The sequence below is a fragment of the Suncus etruscus genome, chromosome 4 (assembly GCF_024139225.1).
Source record: "Suncus etruscus isolate mSunEtr1 chromosome 4, mSunEtr1.pri.cur, whole genome shotgun sequence".
Classification (NCBI taxonomy): Eukaryota; Metazoa; Chordata; class Mammalia; order Eulipotyphla; family Soricidae; genus Suncus; species Suncus etruscus.
The window spans coordinates 11,781,441-11,788,940 of NC_064851.1; positions in this window are offsets into that span (position 1 = coordinate 11,781,441).

Genomic DNA, 7,500 nt, shown 5'->3' on the forward strand with positions numbered 1-7,500 from the left:
TGGCAATGTCATCCCAGACCTGAGGAGCGTTTGCTGTTAGTTGGTTGTGAACTCTTGCTTCAGCTTTTGCTGCCACCAGTACTGACCACTGCCACGTGTATCAACCCTCAATCTGCTATAGAAATATAATCACCCCAAATCCTACCTTCATCTCTACTTCCAGTGCTCTGTGTCACAAGGGGTTGCAAAGGCATTTCTGCAAAGGTCTCCTGGACTCACCTTGAACAAGTAGAGACACACTCACAGAAATCATCCCTATACACACTGTTCTTAACTTTCAATTGTTAATGAATTTCTCAAGTCACTCAAGATGCTTATGCATTCTTCTCCTAGTCCATTGTGGGCTCAGTTTGGTGTGGAATTAAATTAACCTAGAGTGAAATTAATATCTATCTGCAAGCTGGACTCATGTGTAGGGGTAAACGAAGAGAAAGGACCACCAGGTATTCACAATAAAACAAGGGACCCAAAGGTGAAGTGCTTGATGGCATTGTTTATAAAGAACCCTCCATTTAATGCATCAGCAAGTTCTTTCTCCTTTGAAGACTAATGGATAGTTCTGGCTGATCCTAAAAGTCAAGGGTTCTCTGCAAAGACTTTTGAAAAATAGTCACAGTGACTACACATTTTTCCCCGAAAGTTCAGAACTGGATGTCCTGAGAAATGGTATAGTGATGTTATCGACCCAGGGGAAGCACAAGCTGGTTTCTATTTCCCATCTCCTTTTGGTTTCTCCTCTAGTGGCCTTATGTTAATTACATAATAATAAAGGGAAATATCTAAAAAATCAAAGGAAGCATTCCAATCTGGAACCACCCACATCCCAACTTGGGGTGTGTCATTTTTCACTTTTGCTTTCCACGTGTCTTTTCTCTTATCATTGCTCAATAATGCTACTTTAAAACATTGCTTTTTTCTTTACTAGAACTGGTAAATTATAGAGAAAGTGTGTTTTTAATATGTCCCAAAACATGTTTTGTAGATTCTGATTCTCAACATTAGTAGGCATCTTATGGCCATGATAATGGTTCTACAATAAATAAACTTGAGAAGAATCATCTTGGACAAAATTAAAACTCAAAGGCCAGAGAAATATTATAGAGATAAGAAATTTACCCAGCACTGAATCTATCTAGGATAGATAGATATCTATCTATGATCTAAATCTATTTATCTATCATAGATAGATATCTATCCTAGATAGATTCAGTGCTGGGGAAATTTCTTATACCTATAATATTTCTCTGGCCTTTGAGTTTTAATTTTGTCGATAGATAGATAGATAGATAGATAGATAGATAGATAGATAGATAGATAGATAGATAGATAGATAGATAGATATTCAGAGATAGGAGTTAGCCCTGAACACTGCTAGGCACATCCTAAAAAGTTAGTTAAAATAAAATAAGTTGAAACTAAAGCAAACAATGACCAAATAGTAAGAGACAATTCTCAGGGGGTGGAAAAGCCAAAGCAAGCAGCATTCTCAACCACATGAGATTGAAAAGATCTCAACTACACTATGATTCTTTTGTTGTTGTTCAAGAACCATCCTTTTGGGGTCAGAGACATAGTCCAGGAGATAAGACATTTGCCTTGCATGTGGCCACTTCAGCCAAACCTGATTGATTCCTGACACTATGATTCCCTGAGTACCACCAGGCATCACACTTGAACACAGAGCTAGGAATTCCTATTACAAGCCTTCAATGCCAAAGTACCTATTGTAATGTGGAAGATGATGAGTCAGTTTAGAAAGATAGGTTGACTAGGCTTGTTTGGATGCCTGGCAGATGTATAGTATACAGTGCTGAGTGTGGTGAACCCCAAACCCTACTCCTATATACTCAACCCTTCATACACACCCCTTTGCCCTTGTCAGAACCAAGCTATCACCTGGATGGGTAGCACCCCTCTTGCTGAGATCAGTGCCTGCTGCCTCTCTGTGCTCTTGCTGCCCTGTTGGTGTTTTCTTCCTACATTAGGACATCATTCATTCCCCTATTGGCTCTGCTCTCCAAACATTCCTGCTAATGTGTCTTCTACCAGGCAGCACTGTGCTTGGCTTAGAGGTTCAATGATTCAAACAACACATCTATTGTGGGGCTTTGGGAATTAAAATTCTAGTCAAGACCACAAATAGGTACTAAAAGAATCAAAAAGATTGATGAATTAATTCATAGTGTGGTCCAAACTGGATGATGAGCCCAAGAAGCCCCCCCCCAAGTTATTATACTTTAAGACACTTGTTTTTACAAGGATATTCAACTTAGTATCTTTTTTATTTTTATTATTTTATTATTGTTTTATTTTTAATTGCATTATTTAAACACCATGGTTACAAGTTTGTTTATAATACAGTTGGGTTATTTTTTCACAGTTACAAAGTTATTTGTGATTTATTTTCAGTCATATAATGTACAACACCCTTCACCAGTGCAATTTCCTTCCACCAGTCACCAGTGATGCCAGTTTCCCTCTCCCTCTTCTCCTCTCCTCTCCCCAGCCTGCTTTTGGGACAAACATTTTCTTCTTTCTCTCCCTTTCTCTTCCCCTCACACACAAACTCTCTCTTTCTTTTTATTTTCCTTGTAAACACTGTGGTTTGCAATGTTATTTCCTTTCAACACCCAGTTCTTGTCCAGAGTGATCATTTCCATCTATCATTTCATAGTAGTCTCTTCTCTGTCCTAATTGCACTCCCAACCATAGGATGAAAACACTGGCACACTTGTGGTCTTAATGGACACAATTACTGACTACACCCACCACAAAAGTGCCCAAGACCCAAACTCTATTACCTTAAGACCCTGTTCACTTACCCCACCTGCCCCAGAATCTCAAGTTCTCTGTTAGAACTCCAGTACCAAGAGTTTGTTATCAATTGAAATGCTGTTTCTCAAAACCATAGATGAGATATTATCTGGTACTCAAAAAGGTGTCCCTTTTTATCATTCGATCATTGCTGTGGATTGTATTGTCCATTTATAAAGGAAGATTTAAGGTCTGGAAAATTAATACAAAAGGAAAAGTGGCTTGCCTTGCATGCAGCCAACCCAGGTTCAATCTCCAGTACTGCCTATGGTTCCACGATGGACCATATCCCACCAGGAGTGATCTCTGACTCAAAGCCAGGAGATAGCCCTGAAGCAAACAACATTAAAATAAAAAATAAAGGTTTTCTTAAAGAACCACAGAGCTGGCTGGCTATACCATGACAGTATTCTGCATGTGGGAGGCTTTACAATGAAAACACATGACTGGGATGCTCCTCATGGCTAGGAACACTTTCTTGATGAAGCCATAAATGAGCTGATTCTGGAGACTAAAGGGTCATGACATGGCTCAAGGCTACTGGGGTAGAATGTTCTGGCTGAAGGAATTGCAGGAGCACAGAGATTGCTGCACCACCACAACCAGACCAGGTCTGTCCCTCCTCTCTTTACTACCTCCACAGAGGGCTCTGAATCCTGCTGGCTTCCACCCTTGCATGGTCTGCATGGAGTCTGTGTGTGTGACATTTGCAAATGACCCATGAAGCAAGTATGAAAGTCAGAATTAGAAACAAACTCCAGGGGCCGGCGAGGTGGCGCTAGAGGTAAGGTGTCTACCTTGCAAGCGCTAGCCAAGGAAGGACCAAGGTTAGATCCCCCAGCGTCCCATATGGTCCCCCCAAGCCAGGGACAATTTCTGAGCGCTTAGCCAGGAGTAACCCCTGAGCATCAAACAGGTGTGGCCCGAAAAACAAAAAACAAAAAACAAAAAAACAAAACAAAACAAAAAAACAGAAACAAACTCCAGGTGCAGAACTCAGAAGTTTACTACACTCCTTCCCCTTAAAATAAAAATATCCCTTCCACCTGGCAATTGGGGCACCCCTGACTCCATTTCTCATACTATCTGAAGGGTTCCACTGAACAATTCTTCCTTGTCCTGGAAACCAGCATTTTTTCAGCCTCCTCTGTGCCCTCCACTTAAGGAAGGGTCTGTCCCACAGATTAGGCAGTGTGCCCCCTCTATGACCCTGTCCAAATATTAGACCAGTATTGCCTTCATTCTTGCTACCAGTTTTGTCCGTAGAGGAAAATCAAATTCCCCAACTCATCAAGGAAAAAGCTATTCCTTTGTCTTTTTCCTAGGATAATTCTGAACTAGGGTGTAGACCTCTCAGAGACCACAATGGGGGTGCTCCCGTGTAGTATCCTAAAGATCCCCCATCTCTGGGACATCCAGAACACTGGTCTAGACCACTAGTCACAGCCTCCCTTCCTGGCTTTGAGTCATAAATGGAAGATTCCAACTCATTCTCTCGCTCATCTGATAAGTAAAATCATCAAGAAGGCTTCTTCTCCCAAAAGGCGGATCATGTTAGGAGAATCAGTCACAAGAAAGAACGCTCCTTTAGAACCATCCAGAGCTTCACGGACAGGCAATTCAGAGAATGTATAGCCTTAAAATGAGTTTTGTGGGCCCGGAGAGATAGCACAGTGGCGTTTGTCTTGCAATCAGCCGATCCAGGACCAAAGGTGGTTGGTTTGAATCCCGGTGTCCCATATGGTCCCCCGTGCCTGCTATTTCTGAGTAGACAGCCAGGAGTAACCCCTGAGCACCACCGGGTGTGACCAAAAAAAAAAACCAAACAAACAAACAAAAAAATGAGTTTTGTAAGAAGTGTTAAAAAAAAAGAACCTTTTGTAGGGGCTGGAGCAATAACACAGCAGAGAGCATGCAATAAAAGCTGTAGTCTCAGTAATAATGCTTTGAATTTATTGACAACTTTATTTGTTTGATTCTGGATCCCTGTAGAAATATATTAATTCAATATATATATATATATATATATATTTGGTTTTTGGGCCACACCCTGCAGCGCTCAGGGGTTACTCCTGGCTCTACGCTCAGAAATCGCTCCTGGCAGGCTCGGGGGACAATATGGGATGCCGGGATTCAAACCACTGTCCTTCTGCATGCAAGGCAAATGCCTTGCCACTGTGCTATCTCTCAAGCCCTAATTCAATATATTAATATCAAATTAATTAATATTTAATATATTAATATAATATAGGAATGTATTAATTTAATAGAATATACAGCTAACAAGAGCTTACTAAACTCTCTGCCATTGTATTAATGACTTTATTTTCAATAATTTTCACAAATGTGCCTGCTACTGTACTTTTATTTGATAAAATTATTTTTCTTCTCTTCCTTTTTCTTTTTTTCTATTCTTTTTTAAAATAAATTTGCTCTCACTTATATGAAAATAAATGGTCAATTATGCTTAACAATATCTGCATTTTTTTAAATAAAGTATTAAAAAAAGAGAGGACAGAAGTAAATACCCAAACTACAGAGCCAACAAAAATGAAATTATAAGACCCAAACTTTAACCACCAAATTTAAAGACAGACCTGTAATGATGGCAGGCTGGGGCAGGGGGTTGTGGCATGAAATGGACTCTGGGAACATTGGTTGAGGGAGGTTGGTACTGGTGGTGGGATTGGTACTGAAACATGTACATCTAAAACTCAACTATGAATAACTTTGTAAATCACAATGTTTTAAATTAAAATTTCGAAACAAAATAAATTCTCAAGAGCATGGGTTGAAGAGTTAGTACAGCAGAGAAGGCTCTTCCTTTATATGCAGCTTATCTAGATTTAATCCCCTGGACTCTATATGGTCCTCAGAGTCCACCAAGAGTGATGATCCCTGAGTGTAGAGTCAAGAGTAAGCATGGAAGCTACCACTGGGTGTTGCTCTGGATAAATCCAACTCAACCATCACCATCGCCAGCCCCACCCTCAATTAAAAGCATTTTTCTGGGGCCAGAGCAATAGCACAGTGCAAGGCCAACCCAGGAAGGACCCAGGTTCGATCCCCGGCATCCCATTTAGTCTCCCAAGCCTGCCAGGAGCGATTTTTGAGCACAAAGCCCAGAGTAACCCCTGAGCGCCACCAGCTGTGGCCCCCAAACAACAACAGCAACCCCCCCCCCAAAAGCATCATTCTTTTCACTCTGTCCTACCAAGAACTCAGCCCAGACACTGCAGCACTACCCTACCAGAAACCCCTTCAAAAAACCCCTCTCTCTCGCCTCATAGAAACTGGAAACGGGCTTGGCACCTTATTATCCTGCTAGGATGGAGAGCTCACCACTCACTTCCTGTAGGTGAAAGTGAGGCTTCAGTTATCTAGGGACCTGAGCTCTCCAACTGAGAGCTCCCAAGGTTTATCATAAGGCAACTAGATATCTCCTAACTCCCCACCGGCAAGCTGAAAAAGTCTTAGGGGTGTAATCCCCCACCTAGAGACACGCCAGGAGGTGCACTGGATTCAGCTCCAAAATGCAACTCAAGTCTTCATCCACACGCTTTCCAAATAGTTCTTCGGCAGCTGGAGGCAGAAGGCTCCAGAGTTCTCCGCATGCATTCTTCTTCCTTTGATCTCTGTGCCATGCTATCAAAGCAGAGATCACAAAGCAGCATTCTGCTATACTACTGCCCTAACTACCTTGGATGTTCACACACACACACACACACACACACACACACACACACACACACACACCCCTCCTCTCATTTGCAGGAAAAGGCATCTTGGTGAGGAGCCAGCAGAGGAGCCTGTTACTAATGTCTCCTGCCCTTTGAGATCCCCATCTGCAAACTGCAGTCTGAAACCTGCCATCCGGAGATAGGGAGTGAGATAGAGCCCCAGGGAAGAGACTTGGAGAAGGCGGGTACTGGTGCCATCCAAAGAGACTCAAGCTCTGACAAAAGGCAAGTGAGGTTTGCAGGAACGCAAGAATGTCCCCTTCTTGTCTGAGCTGAGTTCCTGTCTGAACTTGAGGTTGGATGGGTTTGCTAGAAATCGCCCCCTCCCCAAACACACACACACACACACACACACACACACACACACACACCTCTTGCTCTGTGTCTTCTCTCCACTCTCAACTCACTGCAACACAGAAAATTAGACAAGGTGCCTGTAATAGACTGGTCTGATTAATTGGATCTTTAATTAATTGATAATTAAGTGGGGTTTCAGGGAACTCACAAGGAAGGGAAGAATCAGCTTCCTTGGCAGCTAAGTCTCACATCCCACTTGTACCCCCACTATCTTTTCTAGTAGACCCCGCATATTAAGAATGGTTTTTACCTTTATCCTCTTCTTTAAGACAAAAGAGAGATTACATGCTGGGGAGATAGTACAGAGTATGAGGAATTTACTTGCCTTGCAAGCAACCAACCCTGGTTCAATCCCTGGCACTGCAGAGGGTCCCTTGAACTCTGGCAAGAGTATTTTGTGAGGGGCCAGAGATATAGCATGGAGGTAAGGTGTTTGCATTGTATGCAGAAGGACAGTGGTTCAAATCCTGGCATCCCATATGGTCCCCTGAGCCTGCCAGGAGCGATTTTTGAGTGTAGAGCCAGGAGTATTCCCTGAGGGCTGCCAGGTGTGACCCCCCCAAAACAAAACAAAACAAATAAAATAAAA